At 40.2% G+C, this 21,754-nt stretch overlaps 1 long non-coding RNA gene across 2 annotated transcripts in view; it reads right to left on the bottom strand.

Moving 5' to 3' along the window:
- Positions 1-1,835: 1,835 nt before the first annotated feature.
- Positions 1,836-21,754, bottom strand: part of LOC308190512 — a 37,640-nt gene continuing 17,721 nt past the window's right edge. The window contains exons 3-4 of one of the 2 annotated variants that reach the window (XR_013947284.1): positions 16,178-16,302; positions 1,836-3,048 (exon numbers count right to left, since the gene is read on the bottom strand). This is a non-coding gene — a long non-coding RNA (uncharacterized lncRNA). The remainder of the gene's footprint in view (positions 3,049-16,177; positions 16,303-21,754) is intronic. The other variant, XR_013947283.1, reaches the window with a different exon arrangement.

Below are 21,754 nucleotides of genomic sequence, written 5' to 3' on the forward strand. Positions count from 1 at the left end.
CTGACCACACCAATCCCTTCTGGGGAACCAGGAAGCAAGTTCAAGGATGGCTGAGGCTCTAAAATACTCCACAGTGCTTTCCTCTAGGCACAGCAAATCCTCTGCCTGTCCAGGCGCAGAATCAGGTGCTGTATTTCCCAGCAGTCATGTAGCATCTGTCCCTCTTAGCACCCAGTCAATTTTTCTAGTTGGCCTTTTCATCTTTTCTGAGTACTTTAAAGTGCGGCTCAGCCTTTTGCTGCAGTTAGAGGTCCTTTCCAACCATTTCTAGGATTTATCTGATGTGCACTACAGCCCTGCTGTAGGCTCTGCTCCAAATCGTGTTTCAAGGAGCATTTGTTTTAGTCATTTCTGGGTTAGGCTGTACCTCCCAGCACAGTCTCGTCCAGACACTTGCTCTCCCAACACAAAAGAGACTCGCTGTGCCAAGACACTGTCTTCTCCACCCCTTCTCTGCTGGGTGAACTCGCTGTCCCCAAATCATTTAATCTTCCCACTTGGCTGTAGGATAGCAGCTGTCTCTTCCAATGAAACTAAAGCCACTGGCAAGCAAACCTTCATTCCTGGGAGTAACACCAAGAACAGTCCATCCGCCTGTTTCTTGATCTTTCGGGGCTGTTTCTACCCAACAGTTGCAGAGGGGACATGGAAGGAAACACAGTCTTCAGTCACAGGAAATTTAGGGGGCAGACTTGAGGAGAGGGGAAGTAACTCAAGGGGAAAATGGTACAAGAAAACAAAACAAAACAAAACAAAACAAAATAAAATAAAATAAAATCAGAATTTCAGTGCCAGAATCTGAGTGTCATGTATGAGTGTACAGAAAAATTCTAGCATGTGTGCGGTTGCTTTGTGAGTATAATAAAGCTAATATGGATTCAGTCCGATCTGTAAAATCCTGTCACAGCATGTTATTGCTAATTCCTGAAGATTAAAGCAGCCTTTGGCTCTCCCTCAGTGGCCCAGTATACATTGCAGGCTGCCAGAAAATAAACAAGCAGTATTAATTGGTGGTGTTTTTTTCCAAGAGTGGTTGGCAGTATCACTGTGGCCATTGCAAGTTCTCGCCAATGGCCACAACTAAGAAGTGGATGGGTAATCGTGTACCCCTTTTTTCTGGTTTCCTACATTTGCCACACCACAGCGTGGCACCACAGTGAAATTGGTATTAATGGTACTATGACTGGACCATATCAAATATTTCTCTTTGGGCATTCATCATCTACAAGAAAAGTATTGAGTGTTGTACAACAAGATTGAACTTCACCAGTAACTGGCAGGGATTTAAATTCATTAAACAGTGGAATTTGCACTGGAATCACGACAGCCTTCTCCTTTCCTGGGCAGTTTTGACTAATGACAGGGTTTTCCAGTAAGGAAACTCAAAGGGCCTTCAATCTTCCTAGTTGAAGTCTCTCTTAATTTTGAAACATCTGAGAGCTACATTCCTTTGAACTGGAGATAAAAATAAATAAAAACGATGCATTTAACTCCATTTTAAAAGCTGGATTCCTCCTCCCCCACCCTCCCCACCCCCCCTTTTTTTTTTTTTTATTAAATCAGCTCAGATACAAGTTCTCAGCTTTCCTGATTTTCTCCTTAATATATTTCTTATGGGAAAATCGTAAGTGTGGTCTTGGATTCAGGCTTACTTATGCTTCTGCTCTTTCCAATACCCAAGGGAAACAACACGTTTCCAAAGTTCCTTCAATATTTATATTTTAGAGGTAGTAGCTTGTATGTGAGATCATTTCACATGCCTATCCTTCTCACTTTGAGGCTGTTCATGTAAGTTGTAATAAAGAAAACATATTTTGCAAACTGGCCCAACAGTTGTCATAAGTGTTGATGCTGTGGTCAATACTTTATGTGTGTTTTCTCTGATCTTTAGGTGAAGTGACAAGAGGATGCATCAGGTGGTGTGGAATATTGACATAATTTTCAGATGACAGAAGAAGGGAGGCTTGCAAATGAGATCTGACAGCTCTGAGAAGTTTTGTGGGTAGAAGTGAGAATACGATATGGATCAGGGTAGTGAATTTCCATTACATTTTATTTAAAACATAAGGAAGAAAAAATAAACTGCTGTGATACATAGTCGGTTATTCATTGTGGACTACAGCTCATGCAAACACACAAAAACACCACTTCGGAATAGATTAAAAAAAGGCGCAGCATTTCTCTAATGTAACCAATAAACTAGAGTAAATAACTTGGGGTGTATAATACAATCAGGAAAGCAGTGTTGAGTTCAGTGAGGATGAAAAATATTATGTTATCATATTTCACTTCTGAGATACCTGTATGTTCTGGGGGAAAGGTTAATTGGGCTGTGGGGATTTGAGCCTAGTGGTATTTAATAGCTGCCTGAGGGAGACAAGGGGGGACAGACAATGCAGATCTGATCAGTTCATTTCCTGGTCTTTAACCTCTGGTTTTTGTCTTTCCACTATGGTGGTTTCTCATCGTTACCATTGGAGCTCAGATCTGAGCCGAGGGAATTTTTGGAATTCAGCGTTCATGAGTTCCATACACACTCTGCTTTCCAGTAGTATGTCCTTTTCCTGCTTCATGGCTTGAGACCAGTGGCCTAAGCCGAGAGGGGAAGAGACGAGGGTGGCATTCCAGCCTCGGCAGGAGTCGCGGCCTCGTACAAACACAGCAAGGCCGCAGCCCCCAGCTCCTGCTGTATTCCTCACACACCTGAGCACGTTTGGCCTTTGGAAGAGACGACGGAGGTCCGTCCCCACAGATATCACTGGCAGGACCTCAGAGGAACAGCTTTGCTCAGCCTTACCCTGCTTCTGTGCGGTGCAGCCCATCTGGCCGAGGTCGGAGCGTGGCTGCCCGCCTGGAAGCCTTATGCTGCCATGCCATTCGTTCGTGGACCTGGAGCACTGCTTGGGAAGATTATTCATCACAGGATTTGCATCGAGACTTTCACAGCAGGAACTATAAGCTTTTGTTGTTTATAATGAGCACACTGCAGGAGGACAGCCACGGACATCCTTGTGGCTGGAGTTTTCTCCAGTATGAGAAATTAATCTCCTAAATCAGAGGAAATGGTTTCTGGTTACTGGTAGTTCGATTCACAAGCTCACATGAGCTTTTAAGAGAGTTACCTAAAATGTTCTGCTGTGAACAATCAGGTTCTCATACCCGTGTTCACCCTTTCCCTTTCCTCTCTAATTTCTGTGGTTAAACCTTTGCTTACAAGAGCAGGCACCAGAAGTTATGTTACAAGTACTCTCTTGTCTATCTTGTTTGTCATTAATGCAGGCAATAGGTATTGGCAGATCCTCAGATGCTCCCAAGCTCCCCTTCTGTTAGAAGCACTCTTACAGCATTTTCCCCTTTTCCTCCCAGTGGTACAATGGCTATATTATGGGACCAGGACTAAAAGGTTTGTTGCTTCGAGATCTCCTCAATGTGACCTTGTGGAAGTTAAGGAGGTGCTAAGTCACCAAATTACTAATTTCTTGCTACTGGCAAGAAATAAACAAACGAACAAACAAACTAACTAACAACTCCAAACCTTACTTCTACCACATTTTAGGCATAAAATTTAGGGAATTTTTAGGAAAATTTACAAAATCTAGGAAATTAGGCAAAGGGGGACTTTATGCGGGTTCTTATCAGGTCAGGAAAAACTTCTGGTTAGCCTGGTTGGAATGAAGTTAAAGAAATAAAAGTAAAACACATTTGTGGTAAATTTTAAAGGGTTGAAGTGTAATATATTTATTTTAAAATCATAAACATATACACAGGCTCACATACACTCTGTCTAGCAAGAAATTATTATGGTTTAAAAAGTAAAGCCTTTGATATAAACCCAAATCTCTTGCAGCAAATGTGAGAAGAATTTTTGTGTTCAGCAAAGGAAATACTTTGTGCATTTTTCCTTAGTGGAAGCAGCACAAAGAACAATTTGTACCGACCTGGAGTTTTGTGGTGTCTCAACTTTGTTTTAAACACTTTGGAGAGTCCAGCTTAACACTGGTAAGGAATCTATTTTTTCAATTATTTAGCTGACACACAGTGTGGTCTCATTTTAAGGATGCAGAGCAGTCACAGCAGTCAAAGAGCAACTGCCTTTAAGACACAAATAGGCACAGTAACCTCTTGAAAAGACCTCAGCTCTTGTTTATCAAAATACAGAATATTTCTTACTCACTTAGGTGAACTCTGGGTCTCGGAAGTCCCGTAACTAGTTTTGTATTTTTTAACATCTAAGCACGTATTCAGCAAAAAAAAACTCTTTGCAAAGAAGAATTGAGGATGCCCCATCCCTGGCAGCGTGTTAAGGCCAGGTTGGATGGGGCTTTGGGCAACCTGGTCTGTTGGGAGGTGTCCCTGCCCATGGCAAGGGGGATGGAAGTGGGTGATCTTTAAGGACCCTTCCAACCCAACCCATTCCGAAATGATTCTATGGCAATTCTAAGAGGAACTTCTTCAACACTTAAAATGCAACAAAATGCATGATTTTGACTCCAAATGATCTAGGAAGGCTGTTTTTAATCCATACATGCACCCGTAGCTTGTGGGGCACCTCCAGTTATTACTTCTGCTCAGAAGAACTACCACCTTGGCTGAGATGAGCATTCAGAAGCACTTTTCCTGCTTAAGGCTGTTCAGGATTCATACAAAAGGAAACTGCAGCCATAAATCACTGGATCCTTCAGGTGTGCTCACAACACAAGCAGAATGCACTGAGATCTGTGGTCACAGCTACCTTCATTTAAAGACAGTGGGAAGAAGTGAGCTACGCAGTAACCCGGTTGTTGCAGTACTTCGCCCAAGTAGGAGAGTTGGCTTGGGGACCTTCTACAGGATGATAGAGACTGAATCCACGGCTCTTGCTTCACAGGAGACAGCCTAACCGTCGAGTCATAGGACACTGAGTAAGCAGTATCCTGTCCCTTCTTCTTGGGACCCCTTCTAGGGATGCTCTGCAACCCAAATTTGAGATCCATGAGTCCAGACATACAGCGATGAGGAGACCCACAGCTGGCAATACAGCAGTTAGGGAACTCTGCTTCTGAAGCAGCACTCAGCTTTCAGATGTTCAGTATCAAAACACTCAAACTTTTCTGTCATTTGACCCTTGAACCTCATGAAAGGGAGTGAATCTTTGGTAGTGCTGCTTCTTTGTAATATAGACCAAAGTCTGCACAGAGTGAAGCTCAATCGAAGTGAAGAGCCTTTGCAAAGTTTTAAATGAAACATTGGTTAGGCTAACAAAATATCCTTTATCCCCCAAAAGTTGTCTTTCCACCTTCCCCCACAAAAAGGTTTACATTTCCCTTTACTTTGGTTGGGGGTTCTTAAAAAGGCTTAGCAGAAGGCTGCAGACCACCTACGTGATTTTCCTTCTCAGAGTAATTTTAAACTAGCCACAGATCTAAGTCATCATGAATTGTCTAAGACTTTAAACATATAAAATTAATGGATGCGTTGTTCATTTACCGCACAACAAAGCCAAGCATTCCTCCCTGTTATTGCTATCTTATTATTGGGAAAATGCCCAATAATGCTCATTCTTACAACTCAGCATGTTCTTTTAAGCCAAAAGAGTGTTTCAATGAGAGATGAGCTGGCAAATTCACATTTAAGTTTTTATTAAGTAATTTCATGTGACCTTGGCAATAAAATACTTGCTAAATAAATTCATGTGACTGTGATGATCAATGCAGAAATAAGATTTGCAGACCGTGGACTGCTAGAAATTGCTGGGCCTACTGTTGAAACAAAGAAGCTCATTCTTCTAGGGAAAAAAAAAAGAAAAAGAAAAAAAAAAGAGAGAAAAAAAAGGATACTATGCCATCCCTCTGGTTTTGCAATAAACTTTTCCATTTGTGCTGTGCTGTTTGTGTCTTCTACACTGGTTAAATTCAACAGACAACAACAACAACAACATCCTGAACGTTTCAAACAGTATTTTAATTTGGTTTAAATCAGTTGAAGTAGACAGTATGAACGGATGAAAAACTAATGTAGAACGCTGGAGAATTAACTCCTTTGGGAAGAAGACAAGAAGCAGAAATTGCTAGTAGAAGTACTGCAGTTGCAGGCTTGAAGGTGCGTTACAGAGACACGGAGAACAAATGGAGAGCTCATTAGAGACTGTCTGCAGTGAGTCAGATAGGCTGGTTGGGTATTTCCATCTCCATCTCCTAAACTTTAGTCATTCTGGGTACCAGAAGAGTGACTTTTTTGAACCTGTGGGTAATTTGCTAAAGGATCAGCAAGCTGAGCTAAATTAGCAGATTCTCATAGGAAGTCAACAAACAAATCCCCATTACACCTGCTCAGCCACTGAACCACTGATATGAAAGGCACTCACAAAGAAGTGACATCTTTTCTTCTACACAGCTTTGACTATAGTAATTATGACCACCTAACTTGACTTCGCATTAGCAGTTTCTCATTGTGTCCATGTTTGTGGCCACACACACATTGCTACATTCAACAAGGCAGTAGTGTCAGAGAAAAATTCTTTCTTGGGGCTCTTTCAAAGGCTGGAGTAGTGAGGAACTGCTCTGCACTATCTATGCAGAATTTGGCTTGGGATCTTGGTAATAAGAAATATCGTAAACCCACAATATACTTTTGGGTGAACTGTAAGTAAAAAATTTGCATTTTGGCATCTAGTTTATTTACTTTAGTGGTCATACAGGAAAGAGTATGGATTAGAGTAACTAACTCATTCCTCAGTCAGTCCTCCCTAACATAAAGTTGCTGTTTCTCAGCTTATGTAGAAAGTAAACTTTCAGGCTAGAACTGCTATGCCTTGTTTCAGTTTCACCCTGTTGCATTTCTCAAAGCCAAGCTAGGGACTGTAGGAAGTCCAGCAATAGCTCTTCTCCAGCAGTGGGAATAAGAGAAGCCTTGGCGCTGAAACATCCATCAAAACAGAAGTCAGTGATGACAAACATAAAGGGATCCATTATCTGCTTTCCTGTATATATTACAGACCTTGGACCTCCCTGGTTTAAAAGATCAGAGAGACTGAAATGTGTGGCAGGATATGAGGCTGAAAGTACTACTCAAATTCTCCATGTAGGACTGAGGTAGGACTGAGGCTGTACCAAAGTTTATGCCAGCTTCCTGGGCAGGTGTGCTTTTCACCCTGGCTAAGGGACATAACATTTGCTTAACTCCTGACAATTGTGGAATGCATTGCTAACCTCACCACAGCCTGCCGCAAATGTGAGTGGCAAACTACTACGGCATGACAAACCTTCCTCCGTGTCTAGCTTAGAGCTTTCCTCTCCTTCCAGCCACATGCAGCCTGGCAATCATTCAGTCCCTTACTGTCCCTCACCTGCTTTTTGTGAAAACAATATAATTTCCATTACTGGCATCCAAAACCCAAGGTTATAAATATAAAAATCAGACGGCTATTCCCTCTTTCTTTATGGGATTTTCCAAGATTGTCTTGGATATATTTAGTATTCATGTGTAATGAGTCAGAGTGTCCACCTGTGGTCTCCATAAACCGATTTTGTAAATAGCATTGACTGATGTGACTCAAAAAAAAAAAAAAAAAAAAGTAAGTTTCTGTTTTCCAGTTTTAGTCTGAATTCAAACACTGTTTGCAGTTCCAAGAACTCTGTGGGTTTCATGCTCTGGGTCAGTGGGTGGGGAATACTGGAAAAGGCACACTCCATCCTGTCCCCTTGTTCCGGTGGGCTGTAGGTCTGCAAAATGATGACTTTATTTTATAGTACAGCAAGCCACCTTTTCATTTAGAAACTGTTTAATATGCAACCTGCAGATGAGGCTCTGGCATACATACTTTCCTGTGTTTGTTCCTCACTTGGAGGTTGCTATTGAAAAACTGAATTTTGCTTCAGAAGAAATCAATGTACAAAAAGAGCTGTGGTCTGGTTTTTATAGGTGCTGAAAAGCATGAAAAGATTAAGTCTCACTGACTTTTCAGTAACACTTTGAAGAATACAGAACAACTTGACTTTGGTATTATGTTATCTAAGCTCAATTTAGCCTCATGCCAATGGTGGTAGCCACACTTTGAAGTGACACCTGAACTGCTTTCTTTGGACTGGCGTCATCTGTGCATGGTGTGAAGCCCCTCGGGGCTGCGGTACCTGTCCTCAGTCTTTGGACATATGACCTGTGGGGCTGAAATGCTCCCGTGCAAGTTGAAAGGGAACACCCATGCCTTTTAGTGCACAGGAGAAGTTTTGGGAAAAGAGCAAAAGAATTGCAGCAAAGAAGAGGAGGCAGCTTGTGTCCTGTTAATAACTAATGAGCTGTGTTAACTGAAGTTTAGATTAGCCCCTCTGGCAATATGGATCAATATCTTCAGTTAAAAGCACCATCATGCATAATGTAGGGATAATAATGTAGATTTAGGTTTATAGTCAGCTATAAAAGGATAACTGAAGTCAGCTCTGCAATGCAGGAAATCCTCAGCTCCAGAAAAACACACCTGAAATGGGGACTCGTGTTCCATTTTAAAATTCGGCATTTCTCAAGACATTCTTAAGGCTTCAGTTCTTGCCTTAAGATCTAGTTTCATCTGTATCCTGTGTAATCATTGCACAAAAGGATTACCTAGACATCTATCCCATAGTTGTGAAATGATAAGTTGGCAGCTTGGATGAAGGTGTTAAAAGGATCTGTATAAATGCACAGGTACCTGCATTAGGAGTCTGTAAATGTTTATAAATAACCAAGGAAATAAAGTAAGAGGATATGTTTGCTGAGTGCTTAAATATTCTGTTGACTTTAGTGGGAGTTTTGGCAAAAGCTAATGGCAGGCTGGCCCCTTACTAAATAGAGCTGAGTGAAACAATTTGTGATTAAGGCTATATCAACTGTGTTTATGTTAGGGTTTAAATGAAGTGTGCTGTGTTTGGGGCTTAGAAAGGTCCTGGCAGAGCTTTTGAACCTGTTCTTAATTGCAAGCTTAACAACAGTACTTAGTTTTCTTTCACCAAACTTTTATGAAATTTACAGTTTGCTTACTTTCATTATGAAAGTCAAGAAATGTGAAACCTTGAAGGATTTTTACATTAATGCTTCAGAAACACTTGAATTTGGAGCTCAAAGCAAGCTTCAAGGCTTGCAAAACCACTTAGCTTGGAATGTATAATACACTAAAAGGCAATAGTCTGCATAAATTTTTGCCAACTGAAACCACCAAGCACCACATAAGATCGATTAGGACACGATTCTGCCAGGTGCCAACATGTCCTGTGAGTCACTGCGCACTTGCAGCTCTTTGAAACCAACAGAACCAACTCAAAAGACACTCAGTACTTACTGAGATTGGATTTCTAACAAATCAGTAAAAGATTCTGCTATATTCATTCTGCTATATGTTTTGACTCAAAGAAGAGACTAAAAAACAAACAAACAAACAAAAACACTCTCAGACTGTAAAATTAATAAAATCACTGAGGAACCATCATTTCTCCTATTATAATGAATGCAAAGCAAGCAGCTGAGCTACCAGATAACACGAGGCATATTAATTTGGAATTACAGAAGCATTTGATAGCAAGGCAATGGCTAAAGTTTTATCAGCTTTTCCATTATAAGCCACCATAAAAATCTTCTGAAAACAGATAGTTGGTGTATGGTTTCTGAGCCTCAGAGGCATTCTGAAATTTGCATTTGATTAAGTAGTTACCACGAAAAGAAATCAGTTATTGTTATGGCATTCCTTATAAACATTCAACTTAAGTTTAGGGGAATTAAGTTTATTTGGGCTTTTATTACCTATCAAACTTTGGTCCTTAACATTAATTGCAATGCTTATTATTCCATAACTGTAACAAGAGCTTCCTTATTTTAAAAATAACCTGTAAAGGAGAGGAGTTGCTGCGCATTCTTTATGAGTACGTGCTGAGTGTTCCTGATGTAGATACATGCAGCTGACAATTAGCTGGTAGTGCCAAAGCATGCACTAGAAATACAGTCTAATAACTGACTCAAGCCAGGTATGTTTTCTGTGTAGGAATGGAATCTTTGTGCTCTTTGGTGCCTGCGATGCTATGCAAAGATCATTTTTACTTACTGCCATAACACAAGTCTTCAGTGATCCTCAAGCTAGTAGCACCCCTGTTTTGATCTGGACCCCAGTAGGCGGGCACTTTCTAAATATGAAAGGCAGTTCAGTTTTTGTTTCAGCAATGTCACAGGCTAAAAAGGAATGACACAGAAGGAGCAACTCAGCACTCACTGAAATCTAGCCGGGCCCCCTTGGGCACCAAGCAAAAGCAGTCTCCCCTAGAAGCACAGCAGCTCTTGCAACATGCCAGCAGTATGACACAGACTAAGGGGAAGGAGTAACCGTGGGCAATTAGAGCAACCAGGACATTATGGCGATTACCCAATTTGCACTACAGCCAAAAACCAGGATAGATGCTGCTATTCTTGTGACAAGTGTCATCCAGTATTTCATGGCATGGAGCGGTTAGGACTCAGAGCCTCGGTGCTGGGACTTACTGCAGGAGAGCACCCAGCAGGGAAGCTGGGTGTTGCACCGCTGACTCAAGGCAAAGAATGTCAGCGGCTGAATCACAAGTGCCACTTCCTATGGCACTTTGTTTTTCTTTCCAGGATTCCTCTGACTGCCTGATAGCAGTCAGATTATAAGATCTTTGGAAAGCTGAATATATCGAAAGTCTTGGACCAATTTTGCGCTTGGTGCAATGCAGTCAGTCAACATTGTTGGCTTTGTCTCTGGGTTGAAGCTGAACCATTAACTTCCTCTAGTCCATGTAAAGGTAGGAATGGTAGATCTAAATTTAAAATATTTCCTTGTTTTTCTTAAGCATTGACTAGCCTTCTGGTTCCGTAGTCATTTAAGGAGCAGTCACTGTTTCCATTACAAATTCTTCTTTCAGGGATTTATCATTGCAATAAAAACATATTCTTATGGCAGAAATATACTCCCTGCACAAATGCTCTGGTGAAGGAAGATGAGTTTAATTGTCAAAAATTGCTGCATCAGAGCAGGACACAAGGAAAAGGACTAAAGACTTGATCTGAAAAGAATGTCAAATGCTTGTTTTTAAGCACACAAGTAATTTCATTGAGTTCCAGAGGTTTGTTTACCCTTTTTAATAAAAAAGCACAGGCACCAGAGTAATTAATAGTTGATAAAATAGTTAATAAATAAATGAATTATACTTGTTTACACTGATAGACCATACATTGCCTAGCATTCATGCAAATAAGAGCTACATCTGCCCATTAAAGAAACAAAGACCACAATCCTAATACAGTAAATAAATAGTACCATCTCGGTTGTGTCAGGAATTTCAGGTGATTTGTACCCTCAGCTCTTCTTCAACATAACTACAAGAAAGCCAAGCTGCTAAGAGAATTGTCTTCTACCCTCTAATGGAGACAGGCTTGATAATACGTTAAGTTTTATGCATCTTCCTTCTACCTTCTCATAATATCTATCTTATACAGATATAATAGGAAAAAATAATATATATTACAGTTATTGGAATTGGACTACTCTGTGACTGAATGATGTTTCTGTAGATAACCAATTGTTCTTCTGAGACCAGAACTCTAATCCATCCCTTCAGCAGCAGAAATTGGTCCTTCTTGTTATGAGCATTAACGCTCAGAAAATTATATCTGTTTTGTCAAAAGTATTTCCCTACACAAGCCTACAAATGGATCCACATCTGCATGAAGCCATGATGCAGGTAGAGGATGACTTTAAAAAAAGGCTGAAACTACTGATCACTGAGCTACTTACTGGCACAAATTTTAGTGTGCATATAGTAGTATGCTAAAGGAAGAGCAGAAACACTTATTAAGGAACTAGTTGCAATCCTAACCATATGTCTAAAAGAAGTATCAAAATATTAATTTGTCTACAGTAGCTGCAAAAATTGTGTGAGATTCTACAAATATTTAAGCATAACAGATGCACAGTATTACCTCCGGATGACACTAAGAGATGGGGTCCAAAACAACTAGTGAAGGAATATTTCCTGTTTTTTTAATATCATAACTGTAGACCTTGCAAAAAGTAGAGAGAGAAAAATTGATAGAAAAATTGATAGAAAAGTGAAGAGAAGCCAATGAAGAAAGAAAGATCTTGAACCTATTTGTAGAGTTTATGCCTCTTAACTAAATTCGCTACTGCAGTTACCACAAACCCACATCAAATATTCAAAGAAACTGCCATGCCCAACATATTTAGTGAGCTGTAGGCCAAAAGCATATGTCTATGAAAATTAAAGAAAGAGGTTTTTGACAAGCAAGCCTACCAATATTTTATTTTTTCTTCTCCCATTGAATTGAGCTGTAGGTACTGATAAACAACAGCAGTTGTATACAAAATAATTCTGCTTTCAACAGCATCCATTAAGAACACGTTTTGACAATTATTATATTTCTTTTTTCCTGTGTGGTCCATTGTGTGTATAGCAATATCAGAATAAGAACACTTCTAGTTTATTAAAGTACAATAGCACACTCTAATTACCCATTCAGGTGGTTTTAATATTTACATCCTGACCGAAATGCAGTGAAGAGACTGCAAAAGATCTGCTCCTCTCAGCCCTCCTCCTAATGTTGCATCTATCACTTCTGGGGCTTCAGTCTCACTCCATAAATAATTTTTAAAGGGACCCATATTTAGTGTAAAATTGTTATGTAATGTGGCAAAACTATTACATAATACAGCATGCTGAAACTTACTTTTTGTTTTCTTCCCCAAAAGAGATGTTCTGGTTCTTCATATACTGGAATGGCAGTCATCTGAGAGAAGTACAGAGTTTCCTCCAACTCAGTCCCTAACTAAACAGCTCTACAAGTTCAATTTTAGCAGGCTTTGATCAAGTTTAGGGAGACCTTACTGAAACAATCTTTTGCATATGTTTGGCCTGCAAGGCTCGAATTACCAAAAAAGTCAGCTGTAGTAGTGACCGGCAAATAACTTTGAATAAATTTACAAAAGATCCCATAGTATCTTCACATATAGGGACAGAAAAAGCTAACAACAACAAAACCCAACAGAGCTGCAAATTACAGAGGTAGTTCCACAAGTAAAACTGTTGGAGACAGGGAATGAAGAATCAGGCTGGGCACTGGGTGCTTTTAAATCCAGGTGCTGTATTGGGACTGAATCGGAGTCTAGTCATATTTTTTGTTTAACATATAAGATTGAGAGGCTGGAAAAGCATCAAACTGAAAAGAAAAAGCACAGCCCTTACTGAAAATAATTTTAGAAAATACCACAGAGGTCTTTATTTTAAAGGAAGATTTCTGGAGAAATTTACCTTGGAGCCAAATTCCCCTTTCTGTATCACATGCTTCTCTCCGTGGATTGCAAGTGGAAGAATATGCACGTCTGGGGGAAAGATATGAGGAATGTTTTTTAATTTTGTTGACTTAGACCTTCTTGACATGGAATTTATCTCAACCTGCTCTTGTTTCTTATTGGACTCCTAGTCCACTGAGCAGTCCACGGAAAGGTGTTCAGGGAAGTGAGAGTCACCTGAGGAATTTTTATAGGAGTTCTCCATAACAGAAAGAGACACCTTAATATCTAATCTTCTAATCTTTTTTTTTTTTTTTTTTTTTCAGCTCATTTCCTTTTAGCCAAGGGAAAACTGAAAGTAACAGTAAAACAGGTAATAAAGCTGACAAGGAAGTGTTGTGTGTTCAAGGTTGAACACATCAGCCCATCCTTGACAGTCTGTGAAATCAGCCAGCTGTGATACCGGACTGACTATTAAAAGATTTTATTTCCCTAAATTACGTAGAATAAAAATGTCGCAGGCTTCCCACCTGCACTTCCTAAGGGGATTTCACTTCAGAGCAAGCTCCACTGTAAATGCTGGCTTAGCAATAAGTCATGCGGAGGCTTTGTGCATGTGGTACCTATTACAGAGGCTGGAAGCAGCTCTATGTCTCCTGCAGTGGTATATGTTTCTACAAGAATGGAAACTACCTGCTTTTAACTGGTACCAAACATGCTTGCTGAAGGGACTAAGGCCCACTTTGTAAGCTGCTTTGAATCATAAGGCAAGAATCTGGGTCAAGCCTCGTCCCTTTTACACAGCAAATGCACAACAGCTACGTGCTTTGTATGTTCCACATCCAGTCTCTGGACTGGATGTATACCCAAGATAACAAAGTGTTGCACTCATTTTGCTGAAACAAATTCGAAGTAACAAATAAACCAGCTGAGGATACTCCGGTGAACAAAACCACTCCTAACAGTTTTCCTCTTGCAAGTGTTATGCTGTTTCTTTAATACTTAAATATATCAAAATGGTGCTTAGTCCCATTTAGTCTGACAATGTTGTCAAGTGCCACGCTGTTTCAGACAGAAAAATATTTTACAGTCATATCTTCTCAAAGCTGAAGTCACTTTAAACCAGTAGTCTATAGTTACAAACAACAGGAACTCACATGCCTTTGGGCACTTGCAGCAAAAAGCTTTTACTGAGAAGGGGTCAACACACTCAGATGCAACAAAACACTGCTGATGCAGAAAACTTTGTCATATTTAGTCAGTGCGTTACAATGGACAAGAGCCATTTGGGAAGGGCTCTGTCTTAACAATTCCGCTGCATCTCTTCACCTCCACTGGCACCGCAGTACAAAAAAAAGTCAGCAAAGGATTCTTTGTAGAAAAAGAAAATCAAATAGGGCTGAAAAGTTGTAAGATAGCGTTATTATCAGATTCATCTTAGGGGTAGACATTCACATGAAGAAAAAATCATAGGAAAGGAAGAGTCTGCCATAAAAGACTATTTGGTGTGTAAGCAAAACAAGGAATGTCTGGGTCTGCAACAGGTCAGTGACAAGAGATAAAGCAAGATGTAGGTTTGCCATGACTCAGCTCAGCAGTCTGGTGCAAAACCCAAAATAAAAAAAAATAATAATTTTAAAATGTCTATAAAATTTGGTCTTCATTTTGGCTGAGGTTGTTCTCTAAGACTTCTTCATAAGCTGTTTTGGGGCTGGAGGGTTTCTCTTCCTATTGATTTTAAAATACCTGCCAGTTTTCTTACAATTTTGCTCCACTGTTAAGCGCAAGGCTGAATTTCCACTTACAACCCACACATTATTTACTTTCCTCATTCACATGCCTTGGAGTTTATTACCAGCCTTTGATTTAGTTACTTGAAACACGGCAGGTACATATGAATGGATAAAGTGATCCATTAAGTGCAGTAATGCTGTATTCATAACCTGCAATGAATTCACACTGCTGACACTTTCAGATTATTGAATTACATGGGAGTTTTTTTATATTAATTGTTAGGTATAAAAAAAAAAAAAAAAGAAAGAAAGAAAGCAAAAAGCATTGATAGTTTGTAACACTTGCAAAATCAAACTTTCAGAAGTTAGGAAATCACACATTTGCATTTGCCCCAACAGCCTTAATTTTGACACATTTTGTTCAAGCTAGGGATGAAATGGAGAAGTTGCAGAATGAAAGATACTTGGGAAACCCCAGGTTTCATGCTTCCTAATTTTGATGTGTTGATTTTGTAACAAGACTGAACTTCAGATGAATCAGGGCCCTTGAGAAGAAAGAGCCCATGACGAAAGCAATAGAAGATCATACCAGAACACACAAACACGAGGCCAAATTTAGGCTGGCCAGACAGATAAATATCTGGCGCTTCCCAAACTTGGAGGACTTGATTTTCCACTTTAAAAAAGGAAGTGTGAGTTTCAAGTGTGCCTTGCTAACTCAGATTTTAAAGAAAGCCTACTCTGTTCCCATGCAACCATATCAATGGGATTTCGGTGCTGACCGCTTGTGATTGCTACACCGAGGCCAACTGCTGGAGGAAGCAGATGAGCAGTCTCGGCTACCAGCCACACACACCGTATTGCCCGTGGAGAGAACTGGTGGAAGAGGGCTCCTGGAGGGGGGCAGAGGAGGGGTCTTTTCCCAGCCTTCCCCCAGAGAGCTGCTGCAGCACCCCAGTAGCCTGTTGGTTCATCACCTCTCCTGCTGTGCTGGCTGCAGGACATGCCAGCGTTGGGTTGTGGTGCTAGGAAGATTTCCTAAGCTCTGTGGGATCTCTGCAAAGCTTAGGATTTCTGGAAAAACAATTTTGCAAGACAAAATAATGCATTTTTTTTTCTACATTAAGAGCTCACTTCTTTTCCTCCTGCCACACAAGTTTGTATGTGCACACCCCTTACGTACCTGTATTTCAAAGTCCTGTTGGAAACAACAAAGATGTTAGAACTTCTCAGGATGAAGTAACAAGAACTTTTTTATACTGAAATGGGTCAGGGCTCCCAGACGTGCAGGTAGGCCAGCTGCCACCCCTAAGATTAAAGAGATGTTAGAGTCTACTTCAGTGCCTCAGGTTCAAGGACAATTTTGTCCTGCCTTTCCTCCTTTCCTCCAGTGAATACCCATGTGTGGGGTGCACATTGCTGGTCCAGGTTATCCCAGTAAAATTGTTACCACTGACTTCAGGGTGACAGGAACCCAAAGCAACTTCTACCAGTTTCCCTGAATGAATCAGAATTTTAAATGTGCAAGGCAAGTGCTGAACGTCTGCCACAGCTGTTACGGGAAGAAAGAAAAAAAATAATAATGCCATCGTAATAGCACATTTCTCTCTCAAGAAGCTTTAATGTCAGGAAACAAAATACCCAAGTGCAACTATTTTTCTGACTTCTTCATTGTTGGGGGTTGCCAGAAGAAGGTCTTTTTTGCTTCACAGACCACCACAAAGTTGAGACATGGAGAACAAGAGATTGTCCACATGACTCTTCTGTGAAAGTTCTGGATTTTCCAAATGGCAGTTTACAGTTACATGTTTATTCTTTTTTTCCAGTCAGCGAGTATTACAAAAATAAAGGACAGAAAAACAGAGGTTATGCTAATATTTCCCAAGTGACTATCAACAGCATGCAGTTTCAGTCCCTCATGCAGATGATGGTAAATTTTCTCAAGAAGCTAAAGCAGACACAGTCCGTAGACAGACAGTTGTGGAATTATGTAGAAGATAATCCTTTGTAAAATTCTTATCTATAAAGCCATATCAACACTTGTTTTTAGGTGGTTCTTTGAATTATTGGTAACATTCAGCATGTTCTCTGACAGACGCCAACAGCAGAGGTAGTAAGGAATTTTCAGCAGAGCTGAAAAGCCCTTAGGTGAGCAAGTACGTCTATCACTGTTAAAACATTTTTGCAGCTGGTGAAACTACCAAATTTCTGATCTTCTGCCAAACACATTCAATAGTTGACGACTGACATTTAGACATTTTTTCCTTTTTTATCAGATTTTCTGTCTTAATAAAAAAAAAAAATCAAATTATTTAAATTCTGTGTAATTGACTAAATACTGAGAATGATGGCCTGTTTTACAGCTGTCCAGTACGATTCACTGAATAATGCAAAAGGTAGACTTCAAGTGGTGGAATAAATTATACCTTGCTTCCTCATTGGGATGTTGGTAATAGATAAGCTGTTCATAAACATTAAATGTAACAACCCTTATTTGTGATTTCTTCTTTCTGAAAACCTCAGAAACTTCTGAACCAAACTTAATACAGATTGATGAACCATGCCAAAATGAGAATACTCCTGGACACAAAATCGTATTGTTGGACAAAAGCACAGAGTTGTCTTCAGTAGAAATATTTCTGCAAAAATCTCGCTATCTTTATCATATAATTTGTCATTTGAATTTGGCCTGTATTTTTTCTGTTTTCCAATGTAAGTGAACGACAATCATTTGGAATGGAAGGATCTTTGGTATGTCCATATTTCCCACTGTGAGTTTACGTCATTCTGTTGAAGTTAACCTGGTGAAGAGGTGGAATGGGCTCTAGGTATTTACACACTTCATTTTCTGTGCTGTATAATTCACCAGGGATTTGGTCCAAAGCTCAGAGAAGTTAATATGAGTTTTTCTATTTCTCTATTTCAGATCTTTAACTCTTCATTATCTTTCTGAATGTTCACCTGCAAAACTCCTTCCTTGGAGTTTTACTTTTTCATTTGAAGACCCACTGGAGAAGCTCATTCCAGATCTGCAGCTGTCCTGTTTTTAATCTTTACCTGATTTCTTCCTTTCTATAGAAAGGCAGCTTGGGATATTCTCTGTTGCTCCCATCTCTTTTCCAATTGCACCATGCATCCTCCTCAAAACCCATGTCACATGCCTGTCCGGTGTGACATAGCAGGGACTAGGAGCTACCTGGTTTTGTTACTCTGATTCATGGTGGAATTTATGTTTCCACCACATATACATACAAAGTCAAATGCTTTACAGAAATCTATTAGAATCAATGCTCCACTCTCCAGAGCTATGAGATGCCATAGGCAAAGGAAAAATACAGAAAAAAAAAAAAAAAAAAAAAAAAAAAAAACTTGTTTTGGACCTGAACTTTTCTTGGGGGTTAACTACATAAGCAATATTGTGGCACTGAGCTTAAACTCTTTAGCTTTGCTGGACCCAAACTGACTCGCACAGAATCATCTTAGCTCTCTCTGGAACCACTGCACTGGTTGAGCTGCAAACTAAATCATCTTCCCATGCATGATGGGAAGAGATGACTCAGACAAACTGGTTGTCTCATCTAAAAGGATATTCAGGCAAAATACTTGGTTGCAAATAGTTGAGCTCAGTTTTTCCTGTCAAAGACTTTAAGGAGCATCAAAAGAGAACAATAAAGTTTACTAAGAACTTTCGGACCTCTCAGCCACCTCACTTCCAGAAAACACCTCAGCCACCTCTCCCCATGACAGGTAATACTAAAGCCACCAACTTAAATAGTTGAGGAGTTTGTCAAGAACACTATATACCGCAATAAGCTAAAATCATTGGACCTCAGGACTGTTAGCTAATGTGAAGAAGTAAACCAAGAAGCAAGCATTGGTGTGTGCCAAAAATGTTCTCTGGTGAGAACTGCAATGTTTATGGATGAAAGTTGCTGATGCGATACACTGTCATAAACCAGTTTTTAGGATACAAGGTGTAGAACTGGTTGGCATTTGGGCCTAAAATTGATAGAAAGTTAGGAATACTTGAAATGAAACTTTGTTTATTTAAACAGACATATATATTAAATATGTATATTTATATGCTCAAATAATATGCTCAAATAAATATGTGATTTGGAAGATCTAGCAGGTTATAAAATTAGGTCAGCTAGCCTCTGGAACAGGTTAGCTGGTGCATTTTCACTGGCTGGAAATAGTTAAATAAAAATTATACATCTTTATAGATGAAACTTCCCATCACCACCAGCAGCTATGAGCAGGAATCATTCAGTGACATTCCAAGGCTTCTGTTACGTAGGAGGCCAGCCGGGATCATCATAATGATCCCTTCTTGTTTTAAAAGCTCTGAATACTATATGCAATCCCTGTAATTAATCTAGCTCCATAGGCTTCTATTTACAAGGCAGTTATTTTGGCTGTCTGTATCAGGAGAAATAACTAGTTGCAGCCAGTCAGGGTTTATTGAAAGTAGGGAACTACTATTTGGAGCAAAGTCTGTTTCTAAAAAGCTTGCTGTATAAGTCTACGCTCTCTGGAAACACCGAAGTTGATCTCTATGACACATCCTATTTGCTGAAAGTTTACGGGAGATTGACTCATGCAGTTTTATGTTGTGCTCTGTTTAAAATACTATTTTTTTTTGGTTGAGTGGTAGCTGTTTCAGTGGTTACCTTTTGGTTTGATGGTTTGTTTTTATAGGGCAGAGAAAGTTTACCCAAATTACGAGGAGTTGCCAGTACTGCCTGAAGAAAAATGTCATCCTGACATTGATTTCTTTGGGGAATGAATCATGCAGCTATATAACTTTTAGCAGTGCTGTCTGTCTAGATTTGTGATCTTTTTTCTTTCTTTTAGCACAAAGTTTGTCACTTGAAACAATGCGTGATGTCTCGTCTTAAGAATATTTATAGTTTAGCCTATGTTTACTAACAGTTCTGTTCTGTGTCACTCGTGTCTGGCATATGCATCATCAGTAGTTCCATTTCGGTATAGAAACCCATAATTTCACTTTATATTTTGTCCATATGCATCATTTTTGTGGCTATCTTTTATCCGCGATGGGGCATTACAAGGAGGCCTTCTTAATGATAGAAACCATAATGTGTCCCCAATATAGCACAGCATAGATAATTGTAGACAGGAGTTTAGGGGTATTTTTGGCTTTGACAATTAATGACTGCCTGCATGAAAAATTTAATGCATTGCATCACATAAAAAAACACCAAGAAAAAAAAACAATGGCACATTTCTTCAGAGAGTTCCCTTGAGCTCAGTTAATCCAAACAAAATCAAAATGGCCAGATCTTTAAATCAGCACAGGCAGAAAACCTAAGTAATGAATACAATTTTATGGAGTTCTTCAGGCCGGATCTTGCTTACTTGAAGAGCTCCACTTAGGAAGAAAGGGATGAGGAATCCCAGGAGCAGCAAAATCACAGTAGCAGATGTTTGTAGTCTGGTTCTAACCCCACATAATTAGAATAACAGACAAATCATAACTTCTCATTTTCTCATCCGTGTTTTCTTTTTAAGATTGCTTGAGTCCTTTGTTTCCATGCTCTGTTACTGTGCATCCTTGTTATTTATTAAGTGCTGCTTGATGCAAATATTTGGAGATATGAAGCCATTGTGTCTTTGCTGTCATGTTTTTTAGGGATGCTAGTCAAAAAAAAATCAACTATTGCCTCCTTGGAAGGAGGCTCAGAATTTAGGTTTTGTCTCCATCACCCTTCCCACCAGGAGGACCAGAGAGACACTCACTGAATGTGTGTCTGTACGTATGGCATGGCATGGCATGGCAGTGGTGATTGCATGAGGTGGCGTCAGCACCGAGTGGCACCGAGGCACTGGCATCCACACGCAGGGGAAGACTCACAGTTACTGACTCATTCCCCACCACAGATCCTCCTGAAGGGAAGGCACGTGCTGTCTGTGAATAACTTCTGTCAATTACTGCTAAGAGGCAGTAATTCATTTCCAGATCAATTAAGTCTAGAATTTAAAAATAAAAATAAAATGTTATTGCAGAAAAAAGGCCAGTTCCAGCTGGGGAACTGGCAGAAGCAGCATCCAGCAGGATGCCAGTCTAAATCCATTTGCAGAGCTCATCTGCACCCTGGTGAAATCGGTTTCCCACTTGCGTGAGCAGGCACGGCGCCATCCTGCTGCATGGGTACTGGGGCGGGCAGCCAAGCGCTCATGCGCACGCACTGACTGTGGGCAAGCAGGGCACGAAGCCAATCCCAGGAATGTGGAGGCAACAGCATGGCCGGAGCCTCTGCATGGATTCAGCAGCTAATGGACCGTGTCAGCAGCACGAAGCTGGAGTCACCTCGGGGATCAGCCAAGCAGCCTCCTCCACTGCCGGAAATCATTTTTGTCACCAAGGGATCAGGTCTTAAATTGCACAAGAAACAAAGAGGGAGGAGAGGAAGAAGAGCAACTGGAGATTTCTTAATGGCGGCTTGTGTGATCAGACTCTGCTTACCCTTTGCATAGTCCTTGTTATTTTGATTAGGTCATTGGTTTTTTGGGAAAAAACCGTCTGATGGGATGCAGAAGGGTGGATGCTTGCATGGCAAATCTCTTCTGTGCTATATAGGCAGGGAGCAGACAATATCAGAGGCAGCTTCTTACCATTAACTCAGCTCTTCACAAGTTCAGATTTTCTCTGAATTGCTTTTGGCTGGTTATAGCCCAAGGGTACGAGACCTCTCTACCACAGCATTGGACAAAAAACCAAAAAACACCCTGCCAG

This window comes from Anser brachyrhynchus (assembly GCF_964034855.1).
Source record: "Anser brachyrhynchus genome assembly, chromosome: 2".
Taxonomy (NCBI): domain Eukaryota; kingdom Metazoa; phylum Chordata; class Aves; order Anseriformes; family Anatidae; genus Anser; species Anser brachyrhynchus.